We start from the raw sequence: 23208 nt of genomic DNA on the forward strand, positions 1-23208 counted from the left end.
CGGAACTCTCGGAACTGAGGTGATGCAAAACTTTTTTTGAAGTGTGTATCAGTCCAGTCTCTGTAAGCAATGGTCGGAACGTTCTACCAATCATTCAGTTCCTCGACGAAGTTATTCGGAAACCGCTGTGTGAATGTTCTCATTGTTGGAGAATTTGAGATCACTGCGCATCAGTTCCTCGATTGGCTAGACAGTGTCGTCCGTAGTCGATGTCGTGGCCTTCCTCCCCAATCAGCATCACCCACATCTTTGCAGCCTTTGACAAATTATTAACACCATTTCAGTTAAGTCCACATACCGTCAGAATTTCACGGTGAATCTGTGTCTAATTTCGATGTTTTGCATACAAGAGTCGTACTGTCCCGTTTAGTTCAACTTTGGAGCACGTTTCCAGGTGCCATGCCACTTCACTCCCACAATGTGATGCACCTGCTATCCGTAGTGAAGCAAAATTGTGTCTGCGGGAAACCGAGAACACGTACTCTCTTGTGACAATGCGCCATTCTTTTTGGGACAATCTCAAGCGCAAGATGACATGTGTAACTTAGTTTTTGACGTCCCCTTGTTTGAAGGCCGACCAAAACGTAAACTGAATTTCTTTCCGAGTGGTTGGAGCTCCGATAGTGACGAGTTGTCCCACTACATGCCTCTACTATTGAAACGGTTGATCAACCGACAACCATGCGGAAAAGTCAGTTGAGTTGTTTTCGTTAGCGCTGTTTCACGTGTTCGGTGGTTCTTGTTTCACCTCTTTTATGCACTTAGTAGACTACATGAAGAAATTCTGCTGCCTTGGAAAAAAATTAACAAATTACGAAGCAAGGGGTACTTAAAAAGCAGACTTGGACAGGCAAAGAGGTCATTCCTAGACCAAAGAAGTCTACTAGTATCAAACATCGGCTTTCATCCGAGGACGAAATTTCTGACAGTGGACGCTTGGAGCACAGCGTTATACGTAAGTGAATAATGGACTGTGATAAAACCAGAAAAGAAGAGAACTGAAGCGTTTGAGATGTGGCGCTATAGGAGGACGTTGAAAAGTAGATGGATTGACAAATAATGAGGAGGTTCTCTGCAGAATCATTGAGAAGAGGAATAAGTGGGAAAGTGAAAAGGGCTACGGACAGGATGATAGGACATGTGTTACGACGTCAGGTAATAAGTTCTGTGGTACCAGGGGGAACAGTAGAGGATAAAAAAACTATAAGGAAGACAGAGATTGGTATATATCCAATAAATAATTGAGGACTTAGGGTATGAGTGCTACTCTGAAATGAAGAGGTTGGCATGAGAGAGGAATCCGTGACGGCGTGCATCAAGGCAGTCAGATGACTGGTAACGAAAGAGTGCACTTTTAGGCCTCTTTTCCACTTTTTTAGCTCACAAGTCTTTCAACTGTTTTGGCATTATTCTCCATATGTTCCAACCTTACGCTAGTCTTTTTCATCTCTATGTACGTATTACGTCCGACGTCGTCTTTAATCTGTCTTGCATATTCTAGTCTTGGCCTGCACGAAAACAGTCTGGGTTGTTTGCGCTCCATCCTAAGTAGCTTTCTAGACATCTAAATATTTATGACATCGTATCTCCTGAACTGTGTGTCGTACAAAGATATAATTTGGCAGGTACATTCAATCGTACATGTGGATACTGTCTGCAAACAGTCCACATTAAAAAAAAAGCCACATCTGATACTGATGTTTTACTGCATGAACAGGGAAAATGTAGCAAGCGACAAACTTTTTTCCTTTCATAATTTTGTTAAGGTGCGTCAGGGAGAAGAAAACTCCTAAATATATGAAATTATGTGCAAAGTTTGTTGGAAACGGCTAAGTGGTCTCATTCTCGAATACTTGATGGATATAGTCCGGGTCTGTGCTCCACCACTTACATTGCCTCAAGACAAACACACAGTTTCTAACTATAATTCTAGTCTTATGGTGTTAAATGTTTTAACATAAGATTATAGCTATTGATGAATATGTTATGAAACGTTTTAAATTTTGAAGTTCGGTCAATAACTATGCAAAATATTTAAAACCAAATTTTTCTTGCCCTCTAGGCGACGTCCAACTGGTATCAGTTCCGGATTCTGTGGTAGGCGAGAAAGTGATTTTTCTCTTATAGGAACTTACCCAGTCTTCGAAATACACCTCTGTTTTTGCGAACTTTCTCCCTTTTACATGCTTAACGTCAGCTATTTAACACATTAACTCGTTTGTAAAGTAATCAGACGTATGAAGCTGTTTTATACAAGCGAGTTCTGATCTTAAAATAATCTGGGGTTTAGTGGTATTCCATAAAGAAGACTAAATAATCGCTCGCACTCATTGTCACATGCATGGGTGCGATGGGTGTAGAGAGATTCATGTGCTCAGCCCTAAAGTACTGAATCCTATGCAACGCTGCGGTACCAGTCTTTGGATACTCGTTCTACACAAGCACTAACATAAAAAATTCTTCTTAGCTCCAGATTTTAGGTTTTCTCTCCACCTAACAAAGTCACACCTTAAAAACGGCCGCTCGGCTTGTTATCTAGTACCTGAAAACTGTCCTAATCGTCAGATGCTCTCGTGAATGGAAGTTCGACTTTGACACTGACGCTTATGCACAGGATTGCGACGCTGGGGTAACATCGACGTGCTGCCGTAACAAGAGAGGTGCTAGCAGGCCTGGGCTGCCGGTAAGGCTCGTCTGGCTCAGTAACAGGTCAGTCAATGACTCTGTGGTTCAGAGTCCGATCATCGGTTGGCCGCAGCGTTTGTTTGCGATAATTCAATCGACCTTCAACTGCGCTAGTGTCTAGCGTATACAAAAATTATCAAGGCGCACCATTATTGAGATTCCACTTTAAATTTACATCTGACTGGTTGTAAAAGTTCCCAGATTTGAAGAAGACAAGATCGAACCAACTATCTCACTCTGATGTGTGGTAAACGGAGCAACAAGGCACCTGGAGTGGACGAAATTGCCTCTGAATTATCGAGGTCCTCATGAGAATATACCGTGACAGAACTATTCCATCTCTTATGTAAGATATACCAGACAGGGAGAATACCTTCACACTTCAAGAAGAATGTAAACTTTCTGGTCCAAAGAAGGAAGTTGATCACTGATGTGAATGGTAGCGAAGCCTGTTTACCAGTAATAAGTCATGCTTGCAATATTGTGGTACATATAATACACACAGGCAAAATTGATAGAAGCTGATCTCCAGGAAAACCGCTTTGGGTTCCGAAGAAATGTAGGAATACACAAGGTCACTTAACTCAAAAGACAGTTTAAAGAAAGACAAACCTCCCTTTATAGGATTTCTAGATTTAGAGAGAGCTTTTATTAATGTTGACTGGAATATACTTTTCAAAATTGCGAAGGTATTAGGAATAAAATACAGGGAGTAAAACATTATCTAAAACTTTCACAGAAACGAGACTGCAGTTGCATTGTTTGAAAATCTTTTCTGAAGGTAATTCTACCACAGGAGTGCAGCCTTGTACGTAATGAAACGTGGACGATAAACAGTTTATATAAGAAAATAAAAGCATTTGAAACGTGGTACTACAGAAGAATGCCGACGATTAGATAGGCAGGTTTAATAAGTAATGAGGGGATAGTGGATCGAAATGGGGAGAGAAGAAATTTGCGGTACACTTTCATTACACGAAGAGATCCGCTGCTAGGATGCATCCTGAGGCATCAAGGGATAGTCAGTTATTTGAATTGTGGATGTTTGTCGGGTGGGTGGGGGGGGGGGAGGAGTAGGAGGGGGGATGATAAAAATTGTAGAAGGAAACCAAGGCTTGAATACAGTAGGCTGGTTCCGATTGTGAGTTAGAGGTTATCCAGAGATAGAGAGGCTTGCACAAGATAGATTTGCGTGAGGAACTGCACCAACGAGCCTCCAGAATCAAGACTACGGCGATGACGACGATAACAACAACAAAAAGAATATATAAGAAGCACCACAGTCGCGATTTTGTTGTTGTTGTGGTCTTCAGGCCGAAGACTCGTTTGATGCAGCTCTCCACGCTACTTTATTTTGTGCAAGTCTCTTGATATCCCAATAACTACTGTAATCTACATCCTTTTGAATCTGCTTACAGTATGCATCTCTTGGTCTCCCTCTACGATTTTTGCCCCCCGTACTTCCCTCCAATACTAAATTGGCGATCCCTTGCTGTCCCAGAGTTTGTCGTATCAGCTGATCCCTTCTTTTAGTCACGTTATGCTACAAATTTCTTGTCTCCCAAGATCTGTTCAGTACCTCCTCATTAGTTACGTTATCTACCAGTCTAATCTTAAGCATTCTTCTGTAGCACCACACTTCGAAATTCTCTATTCTCTTCTAGTCTAAACTGTTTATCATCGATGTTTCACTTCCATACATGGCTACAGTCCATAATACTTTCACAAAAGGCATCCTAACACTTAACTTTATATTCGATGTTAAGGAATTTCTATTCTTCAGAAACGCTTTTCTTACCATTGCCAGTTCATATTCTTTATCGTCTTTGCTTCTGCCGTCATCGGTTATTTTGCTGCCCAAAACAGTAACACTCATCTACTGCTTTAAGTGTGTCGTTTCCTAATCTAATAATTCCCTCAGCATTACCTGATTTAATTCGACAGACTCGATGTCTTTGGGAAAAAAATCATCATTCTGCTAGGCTGTATTTTAAAATATTGTTTTGTTCATCACTACTAGTTTCGAACGTTGCTCATTTTCAAGTGCGCCTACAACAGATGTGGAGACACCATCCTCGTCAAAGAGGAATCACGTGCCACGCCCAAGTGGTTCTAGGCGCTTCAGTCCAGAACCGCGCCGCTGCTACGGTCGCAGGTTCGAATTCTACCTCGGGCATGGATGTGTGTGATGTCCTTAGGTTAGTTATGTTTAAGTAGTTCTAAGTCTAGGGGACTGATGACCTCAGATGTTAAGTCCCATAGTGCTTAGAGCCATTTGAACGTGCACGGGTAGTTGTGCGTAGCACGGTCGTCAGTGTGCCGATCTCGCAACGCATAGCCCCAAAGAAAATCTACACACGGATGCTCACAGTATCGCCAACCTTTGGTATCCAGTAAATCACGAATATTAATGCGGGTTATATAATAACGCCGCTACCCATCTTGACATCTAAGATCACTGTTACGGGCAATAAAATAGGCTATCAGTACTCGAAATGAATGAAGGTAACGAAAATGAAACTTCTACCAGATTCCGGCCGGGTGCCGCCACATGGACCGGAGCACAGAAAACTGCACTACATCACAAGTACCTTTGCGTGGCGGCGTATTGCGTGAAACTTACCACTCCCATTATCGGTGTTCGGTAGCGGCTGATACACAAGATAGCGGGCAGGCGCCAGCGAGTTGCGAAAGGCAATATAAATTTCGGACGGGAGTGCTGAGCCAACACGTCCGTCGGGAAAAAGCAGTGGCGTGGTTCACGTTGTGATAAACTGCTATCTGGAACCTCTACACGCTTGCCGTGGAGGTAAGGAGCATGACATCATTTTAGAAGGAAGCACAGATGTTAATTCTCTGTACGACGCTACAGACCCGAAGACACTGATTGCATGTTAAGAAGCTACAGTAGCGATTTTACAAAAATAGTGCGTTATATCGTGGAGGAGGCACAGTGACTGAAGACAGATATTCACGACTGTGGGTTTTGACCGTTACTAACAGCCAGTCTCAGGTTGAAAACCGACGTAGCATCACTTCTTCGTACCAAGTTACAACATTGTCTCATCGAAAGTATCGGGAAAGCCGTTGGTGGATAAGAATACATGGTGTGTCCACACGTCGCCTTTATGACGGCTTCAACTCTGCAGTGGACAATTTCAGTGAGGTGTCTGAATGTCTGTGGAGGAATGGCTCAGTCTTCCTCTGGAGCTGAAACCGAAGGAGGTAAAGATGTTGGACGCGGAGTCTTGACCGGAGTCTGAGTTGTAACTCATCTCAAAAGTGTTCCATTTGGTTCAGATCGAGAAACTGAGCTGTTACATTCATGGCTTTACCTCTGATTTCTCGCTATACCTAAGGCGTCCTGTCCTCAATTGCTTTCCTCTTCATTACATTCCAATCGTCTCTTACTAAGGTATTACCAATGCTTCTACCGCGGGCCATTTATCACTGCCTCATATGAAATGCACTAGGATTGATTCTGTGTTAAATTTTCAGTGCCCCACTTCATTATACACTCCTTTTTATAATTTATCATCTGGACCTTTAGCCGCTATTCTTCACTACTAGATTGTTTATATGACCGCTACAAGTATCTCGATTTACTTTTTTTTTTTTCAACCACGTTACATGTCAGGCTCAATACTAGGTTTTGCAACGATCTTGGTTGAATTAAGGATTCCATTGGTTGCTGATGAATTCTTCTTTATGGCTGTACGGTGACACATAAGCTAATGTATTACAACTGTTTTCCTCATTCCTGTTGTGTACTAGATTAGGGACAGCATTCCCGTTTGCCTTCTTCCCGCAAAACTACGGAATTTTAAGCTTGTTAACCGCTTGACATAATTAGTGTCCACTACGTTATCTGCCCATAACACAAAATGTAGCTAGCGTAAGTCGCTAATTCTATGGTCACGTTAAAGTATTCGCTGCTTTGAAAGCTGATGAATCATTTCAGTATATCAGGTGATACAGTCATATACAGGCATGATAAAACATTCATACAATAAAGTCAGCGACACGTATGTAGCATTTCTCCACTTCTAAATGTTTTTCGGCTTCTTAGATATTTAATCACCTAGTCGGTATCTGGTACACAGAAGGATGGAACATTCTGGTTTAAGATCCCGTCTGCATCGAAGTCACCACTGATACAGGACGATACTTCTATTGAAATACTCCGTGCTTGACGTTTCAGCCACTCGTAGTCGGTTCTGGAGGGTCGCGAGTTTGCAGTGTTGCCCGTTCAGTGGGTACGACCCACGCGCCGGCAACATTGTTCCTAGCAACAGCGATCTGTCAGTCACAAAGTTTTGTTATTCGAGCTACAGCTGGATAGAACAAGGAGGTGCTATAGGTCAAGCTGCGTATTCATGCTGCGATAAAACATCGAAATGTATTCCCGTCGGCTCCATATAGCGCTAGTACAAAGCGTATGTAGTTAGCGGCGAATATATGCGATGATAGGAGCTAAAGACTTGAGGATCAAATGGAGGGCGTCTATCCACGTCCAGAAACGTCCTCCAGCGACGCTACGGAGCGCCGAAGTTAGAGGGGCCAACGCTTGCTGCCAGGCCGCCCCTTTGGCGGCAAACGCAGGTGTGTACAATGACTGCAAGCGGAACTCCTCACAATGGGCCCGAGCGCCTCCAGGGCGTTTGATGTCGAAGCTCTCCACGCCGATCACAACTACACTGAAGAGCGCGAAAACTCACGTTTGCCGCCAAACGGGCGGTCTGGTAGTAGGGGAGGACCTCACTAACTTTGGTGCTGTGTAGCGTTCTAACTTCGATACTCTGTAGCGCCGTTGAATCACTTTCTGGATTTGTACACTTGTCCTCAGTTTGATCCTCAAGACAACCTCCATAAACCACTGAAGTTTGTTCGTACCGTTCTACATCTACATCTACATGGTTACTCTGCAATTCACACGTAAGTGCCTGGCAGAGGATTCGTGGAACCATTTCCATACTACTTCTCTACCATACCACTCTCGACTGGCGCGTGGGAAAAAGGAACACCTAAATCTTTCCGTTCAAGCTCTGATTTCTCTTATTTTATTATGATGATCATTTCTCCCTACGTAGGTGGGTGTCAACATTCACATTCAGAAGAGAAAGTTGGTGATTGAAATTTCGAAAATAGATTTCACCGCAAAGAAAACCGCCTTTGTTTCAGTGATTCGCGTATCACATCAGTGACACTCTCACCCCTATTGCGCGATAACACGAAACGAGCTGCCCTTCTTTGCACTTTTTCGATGTCCTCCGTCAATCCTTCCTGGTAAGGATTCCACACCGCGCAGCAATATTCCAGCAGAGGACGCACAAGTGTAATTAGGCTGTCTCTTTAATGGGTATGCCGCATCTTCTAAGTGTTCTGCCAACAGAGCGCAGTCTTTGTTTCGCCTTCCCCACAATATTATCTATGTGGTCTTTCCAATTTAAGTTGCTCGTAATTGTAATTTCTAGGTATTTAGTCGAATTGACAGCCCTTAGATTTGTGCGATTTATCATATACTCAAAATTTATCGGATTTCTTTTAGTCAAAAAAATGGTTCAAATGACTGTGAGCACTATGCGACTTAATTTCGGAGGTCATCAGTCTCCTAGAACTTAGAACTAATTAAACCTAACTAACCTAAGGACATCACACACATCCATGCCCGAGGCAGGGTTCGAACCTGCGACCGTAGCGGTCGCTCGGCTCCAGACTGTAGCGCCCAGAACTGCACGGCCACTCCGGCCGGCCTTTCTTTTAGTACCCATGTGGATGTCCTCGCACTTTTCTTTGTTTAGTGCTAATTGCCACTTTTCGCACCCTACAGAAATTCTGTCTAGATCATTTTGTAATTGGAATTGATCGTCTGATGATTTTACTAGACTTTAAATTACAGCGTCATCTGCAAACAATCTAAGGGGGCTGCTCAGATTATCGCCTAGATCATTTATATAAATCAGGAACAGCAGAGGGCCCATGACACTACCTTGCAGAACGCCAGATATCACTTCTGTTCTTCTCGATGATTTACCGTCTATCACTACGAAGTGTGACATCTCTGAGGGGAAATCACAAATCCAGTCACACAATGAGACGATACTCCATAAGGACGCAATTTGATTAATAGTCGCTTCTGAGGAACGGTATCAAAAGCCTTCTGGAAATCTAGGAATATGGACTCGAATCTAGGAATTTTTCGTTAGTATAGATCCGTTCTCCCTCCAGAGAGAAGTCATCGCATTTTCTGTGGTGTTTGGCTCAAAGTTGTGATACCGTTTTTACAGCGTGTAGATGGAGTCACCCTAATCGCTTACTACTAATCACGTTTTTCATGCGCCCCCCGGCGTTACTGGAAAACGTGGGTTTCCTTCTCGCAGCAAAAAAAGAAATCTTTCTTTGGTTTAACTTTATGCGCCCATTAGACTTCACTGGGACAGTAAAACCCGAATAATAGCTCTTCTCCAGCACCGACTGACAACGAAACGTACGATTATAGAGCAATAAGACAAGCAAATGATCATAACAAACAGACCAATGTTTTCCCCGATAAGTTTTACGGACAAGTGCAGCCTGTTAATGTCTGTCTGAATTATGCTCCTTATGATCAAAGAGTGCCAGTGTGGCACATGCGTGGTGGTGCACCGGCACACTGTCAAGTGGATATTCGGGAATACGTAGCACGCGTCTTCGACAACAAGTTTAGCAATCCCTGACACGCCGAGCGGAGTGGCCGCGCGGTTTCAGGTACCATGTCACGGACTGCGCGGCCCCTCCCGCCGGAGGTTCGAATCCTCCCTCGGCCATGGATGTTTGTGTTGTCCTTAGCATAAGTTAGTTTAAGTAGTGTGCAAGTCTAGGGACCGATGACATCAGCAGTTTGGTCCCTTAGGAATCCACAAACAATCCTGACACGCCAATACCACAACCTTCCAGATCTCCCGACAGAGAATTAAAAGTTTTGGTGTATTCCACCCCTGTTGATAGTGCCACAGAACTCCGGGAACGCTTTCTGGATGATCGTCAGTGCATTCAGAACAAGCCTGGAATTTTTGAACGTGTACAGGAATCGATGAGTAGACGTGCATAAGCCTACCTTCGCATGATCCGTGCCCATGCGGAACACCTGTTGCCATGAGTTTTTCGTAAAGTGTACATCTGCAGTTCGCTGCTCGGGGGCTCTGTAGTATACCGATGTGAAAAAAGTCATGGGATACATCGTGTCGCACCTCCTTTCGGCGGCGTAGTGCAGCGACTCGACGTAGCATGGAATCGACAAGTCATTGGAGAGAGAATGAGATTTTCACTCTGCAGCGGAGTGTGCGCTGATATGAAACTTCCTGGCAGATCAAAACTGTGTGCCGGACCGAGACTCGAACTCGGGACCTTTGCCTTTCGCGGGCAAGTGCTTTACCAACTGAGCTACCCAAACACGACTCACGCCCCGTCCTCACAGCTTTACTTCTGCCAGTACCTTGTCTCCCACCTTCCAAACTTTACAGAAGCTCTCCTGCGAACCTTGCAGATTGGTTGGTTTGTGGTATTAAAGGGACCAGACTGCAACGGTCATCGGTCCCGAACCTTGCAGAACTAGCACTCCTGAAAGAAAGGATATAGCGAAGACATGGCTTAGGTTCGCAGGAGAGCTTCTGTAAAGTTTGGAAGATAGGAGACGAGGTACTGGCAGAAGTAAAGCTGTAAGGACGGGGCTTGAGTCGTGCTTGGGTAGCTCAGTTGGTAGAGCACTTGCCCGCGAAAGGCAAAGGTCCCGAGTTCGAGTCTCGATCCGGCACACAGTTTTGATCTGCCAGGAAGTTTCAATTCATTGGAAGTCAGTTGCGGAAATATTGAGCCATGCTGGCTCTAGAGCCGTCCATAATTGCAAAAATGTTGCGTGGGCGGGATTTTGTGCACGAAATGGCCTCTCAACTTTGTCCCACAAATTTTCAATGGGATTCATGTCGGGCGATCTGGGTGGCCAAATCATTCGCTCGAACTGACCAGAATCTCCTGCAAACTAATCGCGAGTAGTTGTAGCCCGGTGACATGGTGCATAGTCATCCATAAAAATTCCATCGTTGAATGGCTGAAAATGGTATCCAAGCGGCCGAATATAACCACTTTCAGTCAATGACCTGTTCATTAGGACCAGAGGACCCACTCCATTCCATGTTAACACGGCCCACACCGCTATGGAGCCACCGCAAGCTTGCACAGTTGACAACTTGGGTCTATGACTTGCTGCGGTCTGCGTCACACTTGAACCCTACCAGCAACTCTTACCAACTGAAATCGGGACTCATCTGACCAGGACATAGTTTTCCACTCGTCTAGAGGTCCTACCGATGTAGTCACGATCCGAGAAGAGACGCTGCAGACGATGTCGTGCCCTTAGCAAATACACTCTCGTTGTTCGTCTGCTACCATAGCCAATTGACGCCAAATTACGCCACACTGTGCTAACGGATATGTTCGTCGTACGTGTGCGCTGACATGCGCTTCCTGGCAGATTAAAGTTGTGTGCCGGGCCGAGAGGAACTTGGGACCTCCGCCTTTCGCGGGCAGGAGCTCTACCATCTCAGCGACCCAAGCTTTAATCTGCCAGAAAATTTCGTATCAGCGCACACTCCCCTGCAGAGTGAAAATCTCATTCTGGAAACATCCCCCAGGCTGTGCCTAAGCCATGTCTCCGCAGTATCCTTTCTTCCAGGAGTGCTAGTTCTGCGAAGTTCGCAGGAGAGCTTCTGTGAAGTTTGGAAGGTAGGAGACGAGGTACTGGCAGAAGTGAAGCTATGTGAACGGGGCGTCAGTCGCGCTTGGGTAGCTCAGATGGTAGAGCACTTGCCTGCGAAAGGTAAAGGTCCCGAGTTCGAGTCTCGGTCCGGCACACAGTTTTAATCTGGCAGGAAGTTTCAGAATAGGTGTGTTTCACAGTAGCGAAGATGAAGACATATTCATATCCCTTAAGGTGCGCACTTTAGAGCCCACGTTTACTGGACTTTCTTCTTGGTTTTCGTCCATAATACCACCTCGAAGTTGGTTGGTGGCGTTCTAGTTCCACCTGAATGGTAGCGCTTGCGATTTGGGGCGTGTGTAAAGAGGAAATTGGGCGGTGGTACCGGAGAAGACTGAAAAGGAAAGGGGCTTCGGTGCCATAAGATAAAAGAAAAGTATGCTGGGACGGATTTTATCGTTTGAAACTGAGAGTACGACACATTTTTTTGACAGGAGCTTTTTTGTGTTCATAAGTGGAAGGTCGCGAGGAAAGAGAGATATAGGAGCGAAAGAGAACCCGAAATGGAAAATGGGGGGAATGAATAGGATGTAGTTCTAGTTTTGAATTTTCTTCTATTTCTGCAGCAGACAACAGAATGTTCTCTTACTGGCCCATCGGTAAGAGTTCTTCGTCACTTCTCCATTGTATACAGAATGCCAAAGAGGATTTCCACTATATTTCCGCCTATTTGAGATAATAGGCAGGTGTTGCGTATATCAATGAAAAGCGAATAGGAACAGGAAGATTCTATGCTGAATTTGACGGAAAGCAGTCACGTGGTAATACTGACGGAAAAATATTCAACGTATGTTAGCGTTTAATGTAGATGCTTGTGACCTGTGGATACAGAGGGTAATGTCGTGTTTGTTGTTGGTCGGGAATCGAGAGGGTCATGTCTTGTGACTGACACCCAAATTACTGCTTTCGAAGCACACCATGGGGATCGCAAGGATTAACGCCCTCTGGCATGTAGATTACCATCGACAGCTTCATATCCCCTCAGACTGTGTGTGCCAGCGACCAGTGCTGTGATCGGCAATTACAAGAAACCAGCTCTTTTCCCGTTGTCGGTCAAATCTCGGCGCTGAAAACTTCTTGCATCATCAGAATTCGAACAGGGTCTCTCCGGAACGCGAAAGTCGGTCGTTGGCGCACTGTAGCTGTGGGAGAGCGAAGGCGGGGACAACAGCCGTGGACCACTCCACTCAGCAGCGTCGGCGGACGGCGCACGCGGGACCCGGGAATAGCCGTGCACAGCCGGACCTAGACGTCGCAGCTAGGAATAGTCTGCAAGCGGCCCACACGCCAGACAGCGGCGCCTCCTGGGCCACGGTCACTGCAAAACACGTCGCCTCAAAGGAGCACCGCCTGACAGACTTCAGGGACGCGTCTAAACTCGTGAGGTGCTGAACTTGAGCTATTTGAGTGCACCCTCGTGGGAAACGAGTGATCGTGGGACAATAAAACTTGGCGAGAAGAATTATAACTGTATTCGGATTTGCATACACGATAGCCTGGAACCGTACAAGAGACATCATTTTACAGTTGTTCGCAACACTTTTTGAACGGTGGGCCGTGGAATGTGTCAGCTGTTATGGCACAGCTCGTGCACTGCTAGAAGATCGCGCAGTGTTCCCAGCCACGGCAACAGTAACTTCTTCAGCTATTTGTGGCGCAAGGGCCCGTCGGCCTCTCCTAGGAACAATTCCAAAATCGCCAGTTAACTCGAACTTCCGAGACATGTTCTTTAACCTCAGAGCGGGAAGAGGACCTCTCCGTATTTTTAACGCGTCGATACTCGCGGACAGCTGCAGCAGTATTGCTGTTTATCAGATAAAACAGCTTCGCAGGTAAAGCCTTGGCCACCTTGTCCACACCGACGTTGACTGTCTGCAAATGTGATGCACACTGATGCTTATTAGAGATGGGCAAAGTCGTTCATCCTCGGGAACTACTTCACTGGTGATCGCTCTTTTTTGGGAACCGTTTATTTTTACTCGTTCACCGTTGATTGTGCTTGGTATATGCTTCTTATGAAAAATTGAAAATTAGTAGCATAGGTGACTGAAGATGAAAGGCGCCAAGACGGGGCACTTGCCTCCCCTCCTGGAGTACACAGTTTTTATCCATAACAGAATTCTCACACACTTGTAATTTTCGTGATTCTGCAAAACATCTCGTTTAGCCAACGGCAGCGTTATGAGGCTAATCGCAGTGAAATAGTATAAGGTGGCGCACTAAAACCGGCCCCGAGTACGGACTGCTCGCTAGTTACGCACGACTCGTTGACCGCTACGAGCAGAATAGATAAACATGTAATAATTAGGCAGTGAAGAAATACCAAATAAGCTAATGCAAACAACTTCGAAACAATAGATGACGATTGGTAAGCGGCAACGAGTAGTCTAGTACTCGGGGCCGATTTTTCGTGCGCCACCCTGTACAACTGAAACAATATTGTAGGAGTTATCGTGTTCTCTTTACAAAATGTGACACCAGGCACTCGATTATGGAGCGCGGGCTTCATTCGGTTGTAAGTCGGTCTGCCTTCTTTTACCTTGGATCAAAAAAAGACGGCAATGTGCCGTGCCGACGTCCTTTGCATGTGTAATAACAAAAAAATCTTGCTCTTTTACAAGTATTTCTTCTGCTGTTTATCGAAATAGTGAAGTAAGCTGATACGCTGTTTTGTTACCTGAAAAGATGTATGTATTACATACCACATAATTTTTACGTAATTTACCTAATTATAAAATACATTTCAATTACCGGACATGGACGCTGAATAGAATACGAAAAGAACCAGAAGTTGAGAATTCGAAAAAGGTGTCAAATAGAACTAGAATGGGCGTGCGAAGCGAACGAAACGAGCAACAACAACTCGATACTGAACTATGAGCAGTCGGCAGTGGAAGTGCGATGAGTGGCCACGCGAAGTGCGAGTCCGGCAGACAGAGGCCGAGACCGAGGCAGACGGGAGCGTTACCGAGGCTGGAACGAGACCGGCCGACGTGCCGCTGCGTGAACGAGACCGACCGTTTCCCGTTCCCGGCAACTATGAGTAAAGTAGAAAGCTGCGACAGAAGTGAACTATGAAAGACCGTTCCTTAGAATTCGTTCCTCGCTCGTTCCGTTTATCCTAGTGAGCCGTTCCTTTGGACCCGTTAATTCGCAAACGACCCATCTCTAATGCTTACGTTTCAACCCTACATAGCTGAACCAATATCGGCACTCACGGCAAGTCATGACACTAACAGTTCTAACAACGCAGATCCTGCAGAGCACAATCTGAACATCAATCCTATAAAGCTGGGTACCCATACGGTTAACATTTTTGAATCTACTTTGTGTCAGGTAGCGAAAGTTTAATTATGACCACATACTTTTCCCATAGCCTGACAACATTTACGGTGTATGAACATCCCAACGGAATAACGATATACTGCAGTTTTAATTAATATGGACATCGAGGCGTGAGAATACCACATGAAAAGGAAGGCAGGTATTGAACGTCCCGTGAGAATTGAGACAGTCGGAGGCTCAGCAAAAGGTCAAACTGTGTAAGGACGACGAAGGAAATGGGACGTACGATTTTCAAAGGACCCATCCGGACATTTGTCTTAGGTTATTAAGGGAAAACTCAATGAGGGAGGGCAGTTGGGATTCGACCCTCCTCCTCTCGGCTATCAGTCCACTGCGCAGTACTAATTACGAACGTGAATGCTAAGACATAAAAAGGTCATAATAAGGGAAGGGTTGAGAAGCCATAATTGACAGATAATCTAAAATTGATGTTACTTACGTATGATGTGATGATCAGCAGCCTTATGAAATATTACTTTAAATTATTCGCTGAATGCGAATTTTATGACGTCAGCTGCAATGAGTGTGGACGTATTACTCCACGTGACAAATAAAAGTTTACGCCGGACTGCGTCTCAAACCCGGATTTCTCGCTCATCGCCAGCGGTAGGCTTAACCATTTCGGCTATTCGTGTACGTTCCCTAACCCCATCCACCTCACAAGACTATAATATAGGGAAGCGGGCAGTTAAATATGGGAAGTTGGATGGGGCCGGGGAGCGTGCACTGGTAACCGGAATGGTTGAGGCGGCCGCTGGCGATAAGCGGGTTCAAAAATGGTTCAAATGGCTCTGAGCACTATGGGACTTAACTTCTGAGGTCATTAGTCCCCTAGACTTAGAACTACGTAAACCTAACTAACCTAAGGACATCACACGCCGGCCGGTGTGGCCGAGCGGTTCTAGGCGCTACAGTCTGGAATCGCGTGACCTCTACGGTCGCAGGTTCGAATCCTGCCTCGGGCATGGATGTGTGTGATGTCCTTAGATTGGTTAGATTTAAGTAGTTCTAAGTTCTAGGGGACTGATGACCTGTGATGTTAAGTCCCATAGTGCTCAGAGCCATCTGAACCATTTTTTGATAATTTTGTGTACAATTTCATACACAGTGGTAGTAGAGGTGGGCCAGAGAGCGGTGCAGCAATTGTCATCGTAGGAAAGCTGGACAGAAGCAAAAAATATATGCCAACAAGTTATCATAGTAGACAGAAGATTTACTTAACTACTATTCCTCCAAACATATGAAGACTCATAACAAAAAATGGTTCAAATGGCTCTGAGCACTATGGGACTCAACTGCTGTGGTCATCAGTCCCCTAGAACTTAGAACTACTTAAACCTAACTAACCTAAGGACATCACACACATCCATGCCCGAGGCAGGATTCGAACCTGCGACCGTAGCAGTCGCACGGTTCCGGACGGCGCGCCTAGAACCGCGAGACCACCGCGGCCGGCACTCATAACAAATAAAGCAGCAAGAGTCCAGTAAATACAACAGCAGCAAGGATGAGGCTGTTTGAACTAAAGCACAAAAGATGGTGTCGGAGCGACGACTGGGTGGTGTGTGTGTGTGTGTGTGTGTGTGTGTGTGTGTGTGTGTGTGTGTGTGTGTGTGTGTGTGTGTGTAGCATCACATAGTTAAGTGCCTCTGAGTGTGTGTGTGTTAAGTCCCATAGTACTCAGAGCCATTTGAATCATCTGAACTGTACAGGGGCAATAAGTAAAATTTCTTTATTTTCTGAACTAGTTGGTGAAGCAGTTTCAATGGCCAACAATTTAGTTCCTTTCTAAAGCAAGCAATCCTTTTTGTTTCGGTCAGACCTCTCATATGATTTATTTGTCGTGTTTCGTGATAAGACACAGAACTTCCTTACCAAAGTTCCCGTCACCACTAGCCTCTGCCTGTGAAATTGTTTATGCACATCGTCAGCTGTTGACTCTGGTCCACCTTGAGATGTGTTTTCGCCCGATGATGCTCTTGGCGTATGTATCGAGACCGCCGGCGCTGTCGTAAACAGCTTACCGCCCTGCTTAACGCCAGCCTGTTTGTTCGTCGCTTGTGCCAGATTTGTTGCAAGTGCTAAAAGGGACGTTTACGTCCGGGTACGTAATGTATTTGCTGTGACTTCTGCCAGTATCACATGTGCACTGGTGGCTCAATATGATTGTGGTCGGGTGACCTGAGGGACCACAGGAGTACCCTCACGCCCGTAGAGGATTCCTTCAACCATTGGGAAACGACTCAGAAGCGATAGGTTGATGCATTGTCTGCGGGGTTTTGCAGGCGACCAAAGAGATGCACGTGACTGGGCAGTAGTTATCTGAAACATTCTCCTGTGAGAGACGATGAGACACGTACGTACTTGCTCCGTTTAATTCCTAGTTAACATACCCCACCCGAGTTACCTTCGTCACTTGCTTGAACACTGTCCAGTTGGCAAGCGATGAGCAGCGCCTCATGTGGTTTTAGACGTCGTATAGCCCACCATGCAGTAAATGAAGCAGGCAAAAAGGAATACAAACGTCTCAAAAATGAGATCGACAGGAAGTGCTAAATGACGAAGCAAGGATGGCTAGAGGACAAATGTAAGGATGTAGAGGCTTATCTCACCAGGGGTAAGATAGATACTGCCTACAGAAAAATTAAAGAGACCTTTGGAGAAAAGAGGGCCACTTGTATGAATATCAAGCGCTCAGATGGAAACCCAGTTCTAAGCAAAGAGGGGAAAGCAGAAAGGTGGAAGGAGTATACAGAGGGTCTATACAAGGGCGATGTACTTGAGAACAATATTATGGAAATGGAAGAGGATGTAGATGAAGATGAAATGGGAGATACGATACTGCGTGAAGAGTTTGACAGAGCACTGAAAGACCTAAGTCCAAACAAGGCCCCGTGAGTAGACAACAATCCATTGGAACTACTGACGGCCTTGGGAGAGCCAGTCCTCACAAAACTCTACTATCTGGTGAGCAAGATGTACGAGGCAGGCGAAATACCCTCAGACTTCAAGAAGAATATAATAATTCCAATCCCAAAGAAAGCAGGTGTTGACAGATGTGAAAATTATCGAACTATCAGTTTAATAAGTCACAGCAGCAAAATACCAACGCGAATTATGTACAGACGAATGGAAAAACTGGTAGAAGCCGACCTCGGGGAAGATCAGTTTGGATTCCGTAGAAATGTTGGAACACGTGAGGCAATACTAACCTTACGACTTATCTTAGAAGAAAGATTAAGGAAAGGCAAACCTACATTTCTAACATTTGTAGACTTAGAGAAAGCTTTTGACAATGTTGACTGGAATACTCTCTTTCAAATTCTAAAGGTGGCAGGGGTAAAGTACAGGGAGCGAAAGGCTATTTACAGTTTGTACAGAAACCAGATGGCAGTTATAAGAGTCGAGGGACATGAAAGGGAAGCAGTGGTTGGGAAGGGAGTAAGACAGGGTTGTAGCCTCTCCCCGATGTTATTCAATCTGTATATTGAGCAAGCAGTAAAGGAAACAAAAGAAAAATTCGGAGTAGGTATTAAAATCAATGGAGAAGAAATAAAAACTTTGAGGTTCGCTGATGACATTGTAATTCTGTCAGAGACAGCAAAAGACTTGGAAGAGCAGTTGAATGGAATGGACAGTGTCTTGAAAGGAGGATATAAGATGAACATCAACAAAAGCAAAACGAGGATAATGGAATGTAGTCGAATTAAGTCGGGTGATGCTGAGGGAATTAGATTAGGAAATGAGACACTTAAAGTAGTTGGTTGGTTGGTTGTTTGGGGAAGGAGACCAGACAGCGTGGTTATCGGTCTCATCGGATTAGGGAAGGATGGGGAAGGAAGTCGGCCGTGCCCTTTCAGAGGAACCATCCCGGCATTTGCCTGGAGTGATTTAGGGAAATCACGGAAAACCTAAATCAGGATGGCCGGACGCGGGATTGAACCACTTAAAGTAGTAAAGGAGTTTTGCTATTTGGGGAGCAAATTAACTGATGATGGTCGAAGTAGAGAGGACATAAAATGTAGACTGGCAATGGCAAGGAAAGCGTTTCTGAAGAAGAGAAATTTGTTAACATCGAATATAGGTTTAAGTGTCAGGAAGTCGTTTCTGAAAGTATTTGTATGGAGTGTAGCCATGTATGGAAGTGAAACTTGGACAATAAATAGTTTGGACAAGAAGAGAATAGAAGCTTTCGAAATGTGGTGCTACAGAAGAATGTTGAAGATTAGGTGGATAGATCACGTAACTAATAAGGAGGTATTGAATAGGATTGGGGTGAAGAGAAGTTTACAGCACAACTTGACTTGAAGAAGGAATCGGTTGGTAGGACATGTCCTGAGGCATCAAGGGATCACAAATTTAGCATTGGAGGGCAGCGTGGAGGGTAAAAATCGTAGAGGGAGACCAAGAGATGAATACACTAAGCAGATTCAGAAGGATGTAGGTTGCAGTAGGTACTGGGAGATGAAGGAGCTTGCACAGGATAGATTAGCATGGAGAGCTGCATCAAACCAGTCTCAGGACTGAAGACCACAATAACAATAATAATAGCCCACCATCGACGGGTGCAAAAGTGCTCCAAGAGTCAACTATCAGCCCAACTTTTTCCGTGCGTAGAGATTTGTTGTTCTTATACACGAGCTATCGAATTCGCAGTGCCCATGTACAACACTTCCTATAATTCCTCACTTACCCTTCCAAAAATTTGTGTCATTTCACCGCCAAGCACAGTATTTCCTACATGAATTCTGCAAACTGGGGTTAGTAATAAAGTTTCCTTTAATACTTAACGGACGCCGTGTTCCATGGTTAGTGTCTTTGACTACTAATCAAAACGCCCCGAAAACTTGAATGCCGTCGTGAAGGTCACAGTATATGAGTCGGAGCGTGGAATTTCATAAATTTGGACGTGGTAGTGAAGCTAGAAAATCTGAAAAGAGAAATGCAACGGCGCAGTCAGTGAAGTGAAGTGGAAGGATGGTAAGCATTTCTGTCCTGATGTATAGCGGGTAAGATGAACAACAACAGAAAATGTAAGAACAACCATTTGCTGCGCATAGCTGTATGGGAATCCGCGGCTTGATTTTGGTACCCAGAAACGATGTTTTTGGGGTGTTACTCAATAACAGATAAAGATTTTTGAAAACGGAACATGGCACTTCTAGATAAATGCCTAGAAAACATACTGTTAAAATTTTGGAACTTTTCAGTGGTTAGTTATTCAGTTATCCGCTGCTGACGACGAAGAAACGGTGAAAAACGCTTTTCTCGGGTTTTCGCAGGAACCCACTATGAACTGAATAGTGCCACCATACACCCCTTAAGGATCACCGCAGACTATACCTAATGCAAAAAGAAAACACCCGATTTGGTTCATTTGCCTAAGCTGGAGGAAGTGTGTAATATTCGAACTTTGACCTGCTACTGTAGAATAGTTACTGTAAGATGAACCTTCTGTTAGGTATCCAAATACCTCCTAGCCCAAGGGTTTTCCAAAACCCTTGACCCTACCTTTCTATCACCAATAGAGCCTGACGTATGAACCCCTGTAACCCGTTTTTATGCGCGGTCTTTTGGAACATACTGGCAGCGTATGCTGTCGCATGCGTACCTATTTGTACAGGAACCATGAAGGAAAAATAAGAACTGAAGACCAAGAATGAAGTATTCGGATTAGAAAGAGTATAAGACAGAGATGAAGTTTTCTCCGTTGATTCTCAATCTGTAAAGTGAAGAAGCAATGACAGAAATAAAAGAAAGATTTAGGAGTGGGATGAAAATTCGAGAGAAAGAGTACGTATGATAAAATTCATTGATGACATTGTATTGCTATTCTCGTGGAAAGTGAGTCAAGGTTGCAGGATCTGTTTAACGGAACCACGAAGTACACGAAGTGAAGAATTCTGCCACATTGGAAGCAAAATTGCACAGGGAATACTAAAGACGCATACTAGCACAAGCAAAGAAGACACACTTCGCCAAAAAAGTTTAGCAGTATCAAATATAGGCGTTGTTTTGAGGAGGAAATTTCTGAGGATTTACGTTTGGAGCACTACATAGAGTGATATGAATCAAAGACAGAAAACCAGAAGAGAATCGAAGCGGTTGAGATGAAGCTCTATAGAATTATAGGGAACTCACTGTAGTAGTTGTGTGTCGATGGAAAGATTGGAATAAAATAGAAAGAGATGGAGAATAGCATACAGGACTGACTACTAAAAAAAGAAACGTTTTCATAGCGATGTCATTGATGGTTGTTGATAGTACCAATATGAATGCAATAACATACAAGTAGCGAGGTAATCTTAGTAATGTTGATGTTACTAGACGGGATGAAGCGCTACAAGCTGCAGGAATTAAGACTGGCATGTTACGCAGACATCACCAATTTGAAGCGGGTGCTATCCGAAATTTCCGACCATAAAGATGGATAATGCTTAACCCTAATCTAGAAGCTATTTACGTTATTGCGTTGTGAAAGGTTGGGAGATCAGTGAGTTAAATTAGCTTCAGTTTTGCGCAAATTGAAACAGTCACAGGTATACTGCTGTTCCTAGAGCAGGATAATTGGATTAGCTTCATAAAAAAAAGATAAGATTTGGGAAAAGCAAGGGAATTCGGCAGGCGAAATACGAGTAGAGAGCACGGCGGTCTAGCACATATAGATGAAGTTGGACTAAGACAGTGGAAATTCGGACGTCGTAGAACACGGCTTGTAGTTGGGGAAAACTGTGGATGGACCGATCCTAGATGAACTCAACGACCAATAAATCCACTCAGCTCCATGCGTCCAAGTAAAGATTTCCAAAAATATACAAGGAATCCCATTCGTTTCGTGTACACAGTCGTGATTCCGAACTCGTTGTGGTTATGTATGACCCGTAGTCAGACTCCATGGTACGTCAGTCAACAACAGTAAAGGAGGCAAGGAAACATAATTACTTGTATGTCGTAAGCTTTGCTGAGTGTGTTTATTTTATGTGGCTATTTCTGCATTTTGTTTGTGGGATAAGGATCTTACCTGACATTTATCTAAATGGCGATTGTCTCAAGTGTTTAATCATTTCGTTGTTCTAGGAAGAAACACTTAAACTTGTCAGAGATACGTTAATGTTGAGAGCCTGTAATGAGAACTTTATCAAGCAATAGTGACGAACCGCTACTGACTTCTTGTCTGCATGTAGTTTTCCAAGTACTCTCTCCCTCCCTCTTTCTCTCACTCTCTCTTTCTTGTTGACATGAAGCATGACTCGGATAGTGGCACATTGAGAAAACTGGAAGATAAGATAAGGTCACGCTGTTGGTATTTTAGTGTCAGGCGGAAGTTATGGACGCGAAGAATGCAGGTCAGCATAAGGCCAGCTCAGATTCTCGTCTCTAGCTCCATTTTAGAATTTTATTCCGGAAGGACGCAGTACACACAACTAAAAGCATAAATGACGTCTTTTAAAAATTAAGAGAGAACTTTTGACTCTTAAGACTTCTTATGTCCTGTAGGATGTCATTACTTTACGAAATTTCTTTTTTGTAGGTTTACTGATAATATTTTTTTCAGTTCTCGAATCTTTTCTGACCGCCTTAAACGGCTCCACTTAAAAAATTGTAGTTTAGAACGTAGTTTTGTTGCCACGGAATTTGATCTTTAGATAATGAAAAGAAGAATTCTGGCATACTTCCATTCGACGGAGAGAAACTGAATGATCTTATGAGAACATTTGTATGTCTGTTGTGAGCTAAATATTGAAGCCAGTATGAGAGTAAATGTATGGCGTTCGCTGTATCAAACACATTGTGTAAATATGCAGTTGAAGCGATGATGTGACAGATATGAGTGGGGATAAATGTTTTGTCAATTGTATGTAGAAAACGATAACCGCTGCACACACTCGGTGACATTTCGTTGCCATCTAATCATAGAAACACAAATTTTCTGATACTTAAGCGTCTACTACATGCCTAAATTTTCTATCGTTAGTCGTATACAGAAGTCCATTAGTTCAATAGTACTTAGTAATAATTGTGAACATTATCTCCTGCTGATAACACAAAATTAACAAAGCTTTTTATTTGAATTTCAGTGCGTTTGCGATCGCTGAGGAGCAAGAGGCGCTGCATTTAACACCAGTGGAGAAAGGTAGGTCTTCCAGTCTCCCTCTGCGTTACCTTAAAACGAAAAGTTCATACTGCGTTTCACATACGCAGCAGTAATCAGTGTGGTGATGAATATAAATAAGTACCCCATACTCTTTACAGGAATAAAGAATCTCAGTTACATATTCACGAAAGAACTGACAAAGAATGGCGGCAGAAATTGAAAATTCTCCTAAGTAGAAGTACATGATTGTTGTTTTAAGGTTTATGAAGTGTTAGTTTCAGTTTAACCA

At 44.1% G+C, this 23208-nt stretch overlaps 1 protein-coding gene across 1 annotated transcript in view; it reads left to right on the top strand.

Annotated features, from left to right (window-relative positions):
• Positions 1 to 23208, top strand: part of LOC126458136 (sialin) — a 388874-nt gene that overhangs the window by 111364 nt on the left and 254302 nt on the right. The window contains exon 2 of the mRNA XM_050094978.1: positions 22903 to 22958. The gene's annotated coding sequence lies outside the window, so the exon portion shown is untranslated. The remainder of the gene's footprint in view (positions 1 to 22902; positions 22959 to 23208) is intronic.

This window comes from Schistocerca serialis, chromosome 2 (assembly GCF_023864345.2).
Source record: "Schistocerca serialis cubense isolate TAMUIC-IGC-003099 chromosome 2, iqSchSeri2.2, whole genome shotgun sequence".
In the NCBI taxonomy this organism is placed as follows: domain Eukaryota; kingdom Metazoa; phylum Arthropoda; class Insecta; order Orthoptera; family Acrididae; genus Schistocerca; species Schistocerca serialis.